Raw genomic sequence first — 13,649 nt, forward strand, 5'->3', positions numbered from 1 at the left:
GTTCTCTGTTGAGTTATCTCTTTGGCCTTATATTATCCTTTTTTGAGGAAAATTATTTATATTTTTATTAAGGTGTGATTGATGTACACTGCATTATTTTTAGGTAGACAACACAATAATTTGTGCTTATATTATGAAATGATTACTGCAGTGTGTTTACTTAACCTTAACCTACTTCACCACACAGTCATGGCTTACTTTCTTGAAATGAGAATTTCATTCTCTTAGAAGCTTTGGAATACACAACATGGCATTGTTAACCCTGTCACCATTCTGTACCTTATATCTCCAAGATGTGTTTGCCGTTTAACTGAAAGCCAACAGTTTGGTCCAGCTTCATTGCCTCTACCTGCTCCTCGTGTCTACCACTCATCCTGTCTCTGCATTTGAAGCATCTTTTCCCCTTCCATACCACACGTGAAATGAGAGAATATTTGCTTTTGTCTTTTGTCACTCAGCAAGAGATTCACCTATATGACCAAACACAGACTTATCTGTGCATATTTAGAGTTGTGATACCTTTTTGGAAATAGTGTTTGTGAAAGCACAAAGTACACAAAGATGGAAATACACAAATATGAAGTAACTTAGGAAGAAACAGTGTTGGTCTGGATAAGCCCGGCGATTGCTGGGTACTCAGATGCTTGCCTGTGCTGTATGTCACCTGTTTCTAACTGGGCACTGGTTGCCAGTTTACTGTCCTGCAGCTACCTGGCTTGCCACTTCCTTGCTGCCTGCTGTGTCTTCCTCTCCTTGTTTTCATCTATCCGTATGAATGAGTGTATGCTTTCTTCTCAAAGCCCACCCACCGTCTGTAGAGCTGATTCACACTTGTTTAACCATTGGTTGTACCTTGTGCCCATCATTTCTGTAGTAGACACAATCGCTGAGCACAATGCCTTCTTATGCAGTAATCTATATGCCAACACATACTTATGTATGCAAACATATTTATGTTTGTGTGTGTTTCTGTGTCTGCACGAATATATATATACATATATATATACCATTCAAAGAGAAGCCATTGACTCCTAATTTTGAACTACAAAATAATAAAAATAATTTTTACTGCTTCTTTTTTTATCACCCAACTCATGATGCAAATTTTTATGAGGATTGCAGTTTATTTACATGTGTTGTCATATTTTATTTCCAAACCTTCATTTGAGAAAATCAACATTATGAATTTTGGGCAGTATTTTAGATCATATGGCATGGTTATTTAAAAATAACATAAAGCGCAAATTAGTTTGCATTTCTTGAACACTCACATCTATTTGAAAACAGGGACTCCCAAGAAGCTTAACAAAGAGAGAGGAAAATGACCTTGTAATTTTTTTTAAATGCCACAGATAATGTAGAAAGCAAATAACCCACATGTGGTTAATCAAGAGTTGATTAATTGTTTTGAGAGTGTCTAATTGCCTGTTGTTTATCAGTGTAATGTAATGCAACTGTATTATGTAGTAGTACAGTTTATTTTTATAATAAAGGCTGTCAGATTTTTATTAGCACTGTAGCACTGTCGTCCCATTGTTCATCGATTTGCTTGAGCGGGCACCAGTAACATCTCCATTGTGAGACTTGTTGTTACTGTCTTTGGCATATCAAATATGCCACATGGAGCTTGCCAGGCCGTGCCGCGAGGGCGGGATACTCTCGGTACCTTGCCAGGCTCTCCGAGAGGGACGGAGAAATCGAACTCGGTTTGGCCTCCTGCAAGGCAAACGCCCTACCCACTGTGCTATCGCTCCAGCCCAGATTTTTATTAATGACTATTAAAGAAAATACTCATTATTTTTATTTTGCCATCAGAAAGTTTGCTCATCTTTAAAAAGATTTGTGTTTTCTTTTATATAAGTAGCAGCCATGTCAGTTTTCTCCTGTCTTGGGATGAAGAGAGTTAAAGTAATGGTTATGGTCTATTTTAAAACAAACAGCTCTAGATGTTTATGGTTTTTATTATGTTGTGTTAGAAATAATGAAAAATGAAGCCATCAAATATGCTTATAAATGGATGGACATGGAGAGTATCATGCAGAATTAAATCAGTTAAAAAGAGATGGACAGACATAAAAAAAAAGAAATAACTGTTACTATGCATGAGAAAGAGATTATTATTTGTGTTTCATTTTATAACTACATTTAATGTTCCAAAGAGCAATTTGTTAGTTTCTAATGATGACAGCAAAAGTCATTTTCTGTTGGTGTTGGAGCTGTGATGAGTATGCTGTAGAAGGAGCTGCTTTGATGACACCACACAAAAAAATTAAAAACAACTCACATGGGTGAGTGGCTTGTTTTTTAACACACTCTTTTCATGTTTGTCTACTTATAGATTTCCTTCTTCTACCTCAAAGGAGGGCTTTTTAGAAAAAAATTATTTTCAAGTGATTTCCACTTTCATTGTCTAATTCCCAGTGTTATGATTATTGGTCTGACTGTTGGGTGGATAAATATATTTTTGATTTTATATTATCTATGCTTTGAGATAGCATCTTAATAATTTTAGAACTGACTATTCTAAAAATAAATTTTAAATATGCAGCTATTGGAAAAGTTCTAATTATTTCTCAGGAAGGAGCTGGTTCTTTTATAAGATAGAATATGTAATAAAATCATAGAATGTCATGAAAAAATATTTTGTTTAGTTTTTATAAAATGAACCTACAGAGAAAATAATTAAAAACCGTATAGCCAAGACTAAATCATATTGATCCAATTTATCCTATTCTATTCTTTTATTCAATTAGGAAAAGTAACTTACTCAAAGTTAGGAGTTGTAACATGAAATAAAATAAGATTTCTCACTTATCTGCTGTTCTCTGTGTATATAAACCAATTTTTTAATAGTGTGCAATTAAGTTCTTACTTAGCTAAAATTGAAAAAGTAGGAAGTAGACTTTTTATTGTTTATGATTAAACATTATGTAATACATGGTATATGAATATTTAAAAATGCACATGTGTGAAATTATGAATCACATTTCATTTGTTAAATATGCATTGAATAACTAAGGACAAACAAAACTTATTTATGAGACTGTTTGTCATCAGTTTAAGCTGCCACCCCTACGTACCTTCTGGTTAGAAGTGAGAACTCTGGCAGTTCTACTATGTATTTACACATTTTTTTACTTATTAGAAGGTAGAAAAGTGTTTATAGTAAAGTCAAAATTAGCATATGAACATTCAAAATTAAAATAGTTTATATTATCTGACTTGCAACCAATATATAGTTCTGAACCAAACCATGCATAACTAATATATTTTATAAATAGAGCCAAAAAATGTCACTACCATTAGGAATTATGCAGCAAATCTATCCAAAATGTGAATAATTGTTAATACTGAATTTTGATCTCAAATTTTTAGTAATTTTTATACTAACTTCATAATTTATGTTATACTTCCATATCATTCAAACCATATTTATTGAATATTTCCATAACTCACTCATTGTTTACAAGAGTATAACAGTGTGTTATGAGTGTAATGTTTCCATATGCATCCACACCTCTGTCCATTGCACGCTTCACCTCTTCCTGTCATCACTTTCTTCCCTCAAGTCTGCCCTTAGAGTTGAAGGGTTTGTTTCATTTTGTGAGAGAGATTATCCAGTTCTTGTTCTCCTAATTTGTTTCACTTAAGTTTGTACTATTCATTTACATCAATGAAGAAGTGAGATTCCACCTTTTCTTAGAACTTACTTATATTTCACTACAAAGATTGGATATTTCTTTATCAATTTATGTCAGTCATTTGGGCTATTTCCAGATTGTAAATAGGGGCACACTGAAAAACAGGTTGCGTGTATTTTTTAATAAGCAATTTTGTGTTCCTTTGATAGATGGTTTAGAATAGAATTGCTTGATCAGATTATAGCAACATATTTAACTTTTAAAGAAACTCTATACTACTTTCCACAGAGATTTATCCAGCATGTATTCTCGGGAACATCTTACCATCTTTGACATCTTTATTGACGTACCATGCTTACTAATACTGTAAATTATACTTTTTATCAATACACGATTCCAATACCATATCCATCACCAGTGTCCTCTTCCAATCACCAGTATCACAAGGGTCTCCCCAGGTACCACCCCTCCACGAGAAACTCAATCCTATACACAAGTTATCTGGTTCTGATGCCTTTGACCATTTGGCCTTCCTTTATATGTTTCTTATATACAATGTGGGAGAGATCTTTTAATTGCAGGGGTAGTGAAAACAAATACAAATATAGATGGATAAAACTAAGGTCCTGAAATTCCACAAAATCATAACTAAATAATCAGTGTATCACTGTCATCCTGTTGTTCGTCGATTTACTCGAGCAGGCACCAGTTGCATCTCTATTCCTCCCAGCCTTAAGATTTTAGCAGCCTCTCCTTACTTGTCTTTCCCAATGATTGGAGGCTCTTTCAGGATCAGGGGAATGAGACCTATCATTACTGTTCTTGGCATATTGAATACACCATGGGTAGCTTGCCAGGCTCTTTCCATGCTGGCGGGATACTTTTGGTAGCTTGCCAGACTCTCCGATATATATATATATATATACACACATATACATATATATGTATATATACACACACACATATATACCTCTGAGATATATAATATAGAATATATATTAATCTCTATGATTTATTGCCTACTGTCTGGACTCCATCAAATATGGTGTGGTAATTATGGAAAACTGGTAGGAAGTGTCCGGAAATTGGCCTAGAACATGGTGGCAGTTGGGTAGTAAAGGTTGGCTGCTGGGGCTGGGTCCCTTGGAACAGGGAGGATTCTCACCCACCTCCCCCTCTGGGGTGCCTCGAGTGTAAACCGCTTGGTGCGGAGTCCCATAAATGGCTAGTCCAAAAGTAGTGAGTAGTAGCAAGGTCAACGTAAAGTCAACCTGCAGCAAACTATAAATAAATAATAAGTTGATAAAAATAATTTTTCCAAGAACATATTTTTTATTTTTCATAGTGATATAGGTTTAAAAAATAATAATATGAGTAATTCTATACTGATGAATTTTTATTTGGTAGGGGTGTGTGTAGCATGCAGTGAGGTGTGGGGTAGGGGAGAAGATGGAATTATCAATGAGAATACAAGCTGATTTTTCTTTGAATTGCACTGTTGAAGGCAGAGAGAAGACCTCAAAACTCCTGCAGTCCAATTATTGCACTGTCATATTGTACAGAGCATTTGTGTTTTCATCACTCTTCAAGGCATCATAAGAAATGAAGGAGGAATTTTAATAAATGTATAATGACTATAACAAAATTTGAGCATTTGAGAGCAAGTGATCAAGTACAACTAGAATATAGTGGGTTTTTTGGGGGGGGTTGTTGCTTTTGGGGGTCACACCCAGCGATGCACGGGGGTTACTCCTGGCTCTGCACTCAGGAATCACTCCTGGCAGTGCTCAGGGGACCATATGGGATGCTGGGAATCGAACTCAGGTTGTCCGAGTGCAAGGCAAACACCCTCCCCTCTGGGCTATTGCTCCAGCCCCTGTGGTGTTAGGAGCAGACGTCAGCTTCATCGCCCTGACTTATTCTGTCACAATATTGTTAGTTCTCCCAATCCATGAGCAGGGGATGTGTTTCCATTTCCTCGTGTTTTCTTTTATTTCTTGAAGTAGCATTTTGCAGTTTTCTTTATAGAGGTCCTTTACCTCCTTAGTTAAGCTGATTCTGAGGTACTTGATTTTCTGAGGGATGATTGTGAACGGGATTGCTTTTCCATATTACTTTCTTTTTTTCTCATTATTTTCATATAGGAAAGCCATGGATGTTTGGGTATTGATTTTATAACCTGCTACTTTACAAGCCTATTGTTTCTAGGACCTTCGTGGTAGAGGCTTTAGGATTCTCTAAATATAGTATCGTATAATTTGCAAATAGTGAGAACTTGATTTCTTCCTTTCCAATCTGGATGCCCTTAATATATTTTTCTAGCCTAACCACTATTGCAAGTATTCCCAGTATTATATTGAATAGAAATGGTGAGAGTGGGCATCCTTGTCTTATCTTTGATCTTAGAGGGAAGGCTCTTAGTTTTTCCCAATTGAGGATAATACTTGCCATAGGCTTGTAGTAGATGGCTTTGACTATTTTGAGGAAAGTTCCTTCAGTTCACATTTTGGTGAGAGTTTTTATCATAAATGGATGCTGAATCTTTTCGAATGCTTTCTCTGCATCTATTGATATGATCATATGGTTTTTGTCTTTTATTGATATGATGGATTATGTTGATTGACTTGCAAATGATAAGCCATACTTGCATCCCCGGATGAATCCCACTTGGTCATGGTGGATGATCTTTTTTATGAGTTATTGGATTCTATTTGTTGAGGATCTTCGCATCCACGTTCCTCAGGGATATTGGCCTGTAATTTTCTTGTTTTGTGGTGTCTCGTTTGCTTTTGGTGTTAGGGAGATACCTACCTTATGGAAACTCTTTGGGCAAGTTTCTGTTTCTTCAACTTGCTGGAAAAGCTTGAGAAGAACTGGCAATAGGTCCTCTTTGAAGGTTTGGAGGACTTCGCAGTGAAGCCCTCTTGACCTGGGCTTTTGAAAAGATCGTTGATAGAATTTCTATCTTCCTCATTCTATTGAGGTATGTTTTGACTAGCACGTGGTCTATCTTTGAAAATATTCCGTGTGCACCAGAAAAGAATGTGTATTTTTTTTGGGGGGGATGTAACGACCTGTATACATCTATTAGTCCTCTCTCTTTCTATTTCTTCCTTCAAAGCCAGTGTTTCCCTGCTGAGTTTTAATGTTGTTGATGTATCCAGAGGTGATAAGGTGGTGATTAAGTCTCTAGAAGTTCATTCCCTAGATCTCTGATTCATGCTAGAAATATTTTGAGTTCTTTTCCCATTGTTTGTGGTTGCCTGTAAGCTTCCAGCAGCTCATCTTCAAGCTCACTGATTCTGTCTTCAGCTGTATTCCTTCTACTGTACAGGGAACCCACTGAGTTTTTTATCTCATCAACCGAATCCTTTATTAGTGACACTTCTGTCTTTAACTTTCTTATTTCTGCTCTTATTTCTTCCTGTATTTTGTTGGCTGTCCCACTGTTTCTTTCATGTCCTCCTTTAATTTACTGGATGTTGTTCCACCGCTCATTGAACAACTTCAGCATTTCATCTCTAAATTATTTGTCAGAGAGATCATATTTGTGGCTAATCTTTGTTGAGGCTTCTGGACTCTTTTCTTTAGCCTCTCCTCATGGTAGGAATTTGTGCTGTTTCTTCATGTTGTGGTGTTGATATGGTGGTGGGACCTTCCTGCTCACTCTCAGTTTACCCCTTTTGATGCAAGAAAGGACTCTGCAATAGCTCGGTTCTGGTAGTCACCTTTTTCCCCTTCTAGAATACTACCTTCTCTCTCTCCAATTGGGTATTAAAGGGAATACCCTGCCACAGAGGCAGGGTGGGGTGAGGGGGAGATGGGATTGGGGGGAGGGATACTGGGTTTACTGGTGGTGGAGAATGGGCACTGGTGGAGGGATGTGTTTGTGAACATTATGAGGGAAAAACAAGTTCTAAAATGTGTGAATCTGTTTCTGTACCCTCATGGTGATTCACTAATTAAAGAATAAAATTAAAAAATTTAAAATAAATAAAAAATAGAATACTACCCTTTTTTGGGGCACTCCTCTGTGCCTTCTGTGAGGCCTCTAGTGAAGCGTCAGAGGATGTGTTCTTTTAGACTAGGCTAGTACAGCTTCTTGTGTCCACCATTATTTTGGTGAGATTGAAATTGGCCTAATGTGTTTGACACGCCCAGGATGTTCTCCACAGAATTAGATAATGGAGATTGAAATGTGAGTCCAGAGTGCTGGGTAAGGGGAAGATAACTGCGGCCATGCGAGCGGCCGCTGCCCCAAGGCCATGCCCCTGCCTTGCTGCACACCTGGAGGAGGGAGCGTGGTGTGCTGGAAGTGGGGATGCCGGGAGGTGTTGCAGTCTGGGTTCCGGGTTGGGGCGAGCGTGGGAATGGGTCACTGTCCAGGGAGGCCTGCGCACCCGTGGAGGGAGCCGGGTGGTGCAGGAGGAGGGCTGCAAGTCCCCGGGATGCCGGGACGCTTTGCTTTTACTGATGAATTTCTGAATATACACAAAATAGATAAATTCTAGATGCATATAATTTAGTAAGAGTAGGAAAAGAGAATTTTAAAAACTTAAGAGAAAATCTGAATAGGCCTATACAACTATAAAAATATGTTTATCTAAAAAGAGAACATTGGCTTTGTGATAGTAAATATTGTTATTGAGAAGCTTAAATATCTGCCTTAGCAAATAAAAGATTATAATAGAAATCTATATAAATGTAAAAAAATTAACCTGAGCAGACATAGAACATTTAATAGAAGGTAAAATTTATTCATTATTGAAAAAGTATAAATACTCTTAGCAAGTAAAGAATAAATAAACATATCTTTCTAAATCTAATAGAGACCGATTATAAAGGCAATGGATTAATGCATTCTCAATGACAAAGTGCTAAGAAATAAGTCTTGTTTTTTAAGGAAGCATCTCTAACGCTACTTGCAAAACTGCCTGGCTATGAATTCTCTAAGTGTTGAGTGTCTCTAAGGATTCTCTAAGGTTATGAATTCTCTAAGTTTTGCTGCTGGCCCATGAAACTTAGTGTAGTTCCTTTAAACACGGATGATAATCCAAGCAATCAGAATAGCTAAGTATTTATTCTTTGAGTTCTGTTTTGTTCCGTTTTTGTTTTTGTTACGGCCCACCCTTCTCCTCTAGCCCTGGAGAGTCTCATTTGTTAGATCCGCTATGAACTCTAATGGGCTTTCATCTTTGTGTAGGTTCCTTGTATGATTTGGCTGCTTTCAATATCGTATGTCTGTCTTTTGCAATCGTAATGACGATGTGTTTTAGGATTTTTCTATTAGGGCCTATTTTCACCAGGACCCTTCAGCCCTCTTGAATCAATTGTGGAAAATTCTTACCTATGATTTGTTCAACTGATGGTTCTTTATAGTTTTCCTTCCTGGTTCTTCAAGGACACTGATGAGTCGTACTTTGTTCTTCCATAACCCATTCTATAGTTCTCTGGTTTCTTTTCACTTCTTTTCAGACTTTTCCTGTCTCCTGTTGTTTTTAAGAGGTTTCCTGCTTCTCATCATGGAGTTTAATGATATTTTTTCTCAACTGCTGTTATTCTGCTCTCAAACCTTCTGTTGAGTCATATCTGTATGACTCGCCAAAAAAATAGTCTTGTCACAAAAATAATTTTTCATGAGAAGACAAAATATGTAGATAAAAAGTTATTTTCTCGTGAATAAAAGGAAGCTCTCATACTTTCTTGTACTTTGATGACTTCCTCTGCAATTATTTCTTTGAAGTTATTAAACAACTGCAATGTAATCACTAAAGTTATTTTCTTAGACCTTACATAACCGGCTGGTACATGTGGAGTCAACCATATTAGCACTATAAAATAGTGTTTTGTCTCCATTTTAGTCATATTTTATTTATTCAGGTACATTATGAGTCTTCAGTCCCTTTTGAGCAAACTTTGTGCATGGTGTGAGATAATGGTTCAATTTTTTTCTGTTGCAAAAGACCCTCCAATTTTTCAACACCACTTGTTGAAAAGGTTTTTCCTTCTCTCTTATGTTTGGGTGTTGTTGGAGATTAACTGTACATATATGTGAGGTTTTGTATCTGGTAAGGATATCTCCTTTTCTATACACACACATTCTCCTATTCTAATATCATGCTGATTTTATTACTAGTGCTTTTTATTATAGTTTAAATTTTGAAAACATGAAGCTTCCCATCTATTTCTTTGACTGTATATACAAGTTTCATGATTCAATGCAAACCTTAGTATTTGTCATACATCCTTAAAAACTTATCACTGACATAGTGGGGTTGCATTTAATTTATGAGATTACTTATGTAAGAGTGCCATTTTAACAATATTTACTCTTCTAATCTATGAGAGTAGAATTTTTTAATACCCTTTTGTCTTTTATTTCTTTAATAGTGACTTATAGTTTTAAATATATGTCTTAAACCTCTTTTGTTAGTTTGATTCATAGGTACTTGATTTTTTATTTTTGGAATCATGAATGGGATTTTAAATTTTTGTTTGTTTTGGGTCTGCATCTGGCAGTGGAAGTTACTCACTCCTGAGTCTACACTCAGGGGTCACTCCTGGCAGTACTCAATGGACCGTGCAGTGTGTTAGAGATCAGACCCAGGCTGGAAACACACAATACCAGTGCCTCACTATTGCTCTGGCTCCTTGAAAAAAAATTTTTTTAAATCTTTTTTTAGTTCATTGTATATAGAAATGTAATGAGTTTTTGCATACTACTCTTGCAGTCTTCCACTATACTGTATCTAATCATTGTATCTAACAGTTTTCTTGGGAATGGTCTTTAGGCTTTCTGTACATGTTATCATGTCATCTGGAAATAATGATACTTAAATTAATTACCGATTTGGGGTACTTTAATGTATTTTGTCTTGTTTTATTTTTGGTTCACACCTGGTGTACTCAGTGGCTACTCCAGGCTCTGGGGTTCCTCCTGGAAGTTCTTGGGATCCCATACTGTTCCAGAAATAGAACTCAGGTTTTTTATATGGAATGTGCTCCCAATGTGTTAAGCTATTTCTCAAGGTTGAAGATGTAGGCTAAGTAGCAAAGCATGTGCCTTGCATGCTTGAGGCTCTTGGTTCAGTTCCTGGAACCACCAAAACAAAACACACAAAAACTAGGCTTTATTTTTTTCAATAACCGAGAACTTTCCTGATCTGAGGAGGGGTCCTGAGAACTGATGCAGGACACTTCAAGAGTGGCTAACAAAATAAACCCAAGCAAAATAACACCAAGACATATCATAAATAAATGGGGAGAAAAACAGAGGGAGAGAGACCCCTTAGAACAGCGAGAGAGAATCAAAGTCCCAAATTTAATGGAAACAACATTAGATTCACATGAAAATTTTCCAATGAAACACTACAGATAAGAAGAGGGAATATTAGAAATACTTAATGAGAAGAACCTGTAACCAATAATCTTATACTAGGCAAAGTTTTCACTCATAATTTAGTGAATGATTAAAACATTCTCAAATAAAGGCTAAGATCATTTGCTTTATCTAAACTTGCACTGCAAGAAATCCTGAATGGCAAGTGACAAAAACAATAAAAATTTTAATAGAAAAATAGCAATAAATTCCTTCATAACAATAGCCTCTAAATGTCAATTTAGAGCTAAGACCCCCTCATTAAAAGACACAGTGTGGTTGAGTTGATCAGAGAAAAAAATCCAACTTTCTACTTGCTCACAAGAAACATACATATCCCCTCATGATAAATACGGATTCAAAGTGAAAGGTTGGAAGACATTCGTGCAAATACTAGACTGAACAGAAATAGGAACAGCCATAAATATATTAAACTAAGTACTGGAGCAATAGCATAGCGGGTAGGGCATTTGCCTTGCACACAGCCGACCCGGGTTCAATTCCTCCATCCCTCTTGGAGAGACCAGCAAGCTACCAAGAGTATCCCACCCACACAGCAGAGGCTGGCAAGCTACCCATGGCATATTCGATATGCCAAAAACAGTAACAAGTCTCACAATGGAGACGTTACTGGTGCCCGCTCAAGCAAATCAATGAACAATGGGATAACAAAGCTACGGTGCTACAGTGTTCAAACTAAATAAAGTAGCATTAGATGGGATTAAAATACTTGCTGGTGAAAAGAGCAGTAGATCAAAAAGACAACTTATCCATATATATGCACCAAGTGAAGTTCAGAAAACAACATTTAATAGGAGGCCTGTATTGCCATCAGTAGCAATATTGGGAAATATTGCAGTATTGGGAAACTTTGTTCTCAATCCTAGGCATTAAACAGGTCACTCCAACAGAAATTATTAAGAAAGTAAGAGCTCTAAATGAGGAAATGAGCTAGTACTAGTAGAAATAAACAGACCCCTCCAGCTCCCTGTACAAGCTGAATTCATGTTCTTCTCCAGTTCATGTGAGTTATTCTTCGGGATAGTGCATTCACTGGGCCACAATTCAAGTGTTCCTAAAGTTATATTGAGAATGACTTTCTGACCACAATGCCATTAAGATTTAATTTAACTATAAAAAAAAAAAGTCAGGAAAATCTCTGACATATGTAAAATGAACAGCATACTGTTAAGTAGCCATGGGGTCAAAAAGGAAATCAAAAGTAAGATTTACTCATAATAAGTGATAATGAAGAGACAAGCTATCAGAACCTCCCAGACATAGCAAAAGTAATAACACAGGAGACATGCATGACAATGCAGGAATACAGCATGAAATAGGAAAAATCTCAAAAAAATAACCTAACTTTTGAAAACCTAGAAAAAGAACAACAAACGGATTCCAAAGAAAGTAAAAGGAAGAAAATAATAACAATTAAAATGTAAATCAACCATACAGAAATTAAGAAAATAGTACAAAGGGTAAACTAAACCAGGACATATTTTCTGGAAGAGTAAATTAGATTGACAGACTCTTAGCTCGTCTCGTGAAGAGAGAGTGAGGCTGTGACTGAGCAGCTGGAGAAGTGCGGGGCAAAGGAAGAGAAGGACGGAAGTGAGAAAACAGTGCTGCAGTGTCTGGGGCACTTGGTGCTGGTGAAGGCGCAGTAACTTTGTACTTCAAAATAATAAACATCAGTACTATCGGGATATAGACGTAGTACAAGTTTAAGAACTTGCCTTGCACACAGCTGACACCAGTTTAATTCTCAGCATCACATATGGACCCCTGAGCACTGTCAGGAGTAAGCCCTCGACTGCTGGGGATGACCTAAAAGCAAACAAACAAAAAGTTTAAAAATTAAAACATTGGGGCTGGAGTGATAGCACAGCAGGTAGGGCATTTGCTTTGCACGCGACTGACCTGGGTTCAATTCCCAGCATCCCATATGGTCTCCCGAGCACTGCCAGGACTAATTCCTGAGTGCAAAGCCAGGAGTAACCCCTGAGCATCGCCCCGTGTGACCCAAAAAGCAAATATATATATTTTTAAAAATTAAAACATTAAAATCATAAATACTAACCAGCTTACATAAGCTACAATAAATTATAAATAAGGGACACGAAAGATTTAAAAAGTTGCATAAATTTTATATATTCTCAAAAATATATAACCAACCTGATGCACGGGTGCTACTACAGATACATATTTTGGTCAGATTGAAATGGATTGTCCTAATAGTAATAAAAACTTCTAAGATCTCAGTGAATAAAAGCTATAAAAGTGAATTTCTTTTGCTTTTTTTTTTTTTTGGATCACACCCAGTGATGCACAGGGGTTTCTTCCTGGCTCTGCACTCAGGAATTACCCCTGGCGGTGCTCAGGGAACCATATGGGATGCTGGGAATCGAACCCGGGTCGGCCAAGTGCCCTACCCACTGTGCTATTGCTCCAGCCCCTAAAAGTGAATTTCTTTTTTTTTTTTTTTGGTTTTTTTTTTGGGGGGGTCACACCCGGCGATGCACAGGGGTTACTCCTGGCTCTTCACTCAGGAATTACCCCTGGCGGTGCTCAGGGGACCATATGGGATGCTGGGATTAGAACCGGGGTCGGCCGCTTGCAAGGCAAAC

At 37.1% G+C, this 13,649-nt stretch overlaps 1 protein-coding gene across 1 annotated transcript in view; it reads left to right on the forward strand.

The window, feature by feature from the left end:
• NELL2 (neural EGFL like 2) overlaps nt 1-13,649 on the forward strand; it is a 408,154-nt gene that overhangs the window by 358,476 nt on the left and 36,029 nt on the right. The window lies entirely within an intron of this gene.

The sequence above is a fragment of the Sorex araneus genome, chromosome 6, assembly GCF_027595985.1.
Source record: "Sorex araneus isolate mSorAra2 chromosome 6, mSorAra2.pri, whole genome shotgun sequence".
NCBI classification, from domain to species: Eukaryota; Metazoa; Chordata; class Mammalia; order Eulipotyphla; family Soricidae; genus Sorex; species Sorex araneus.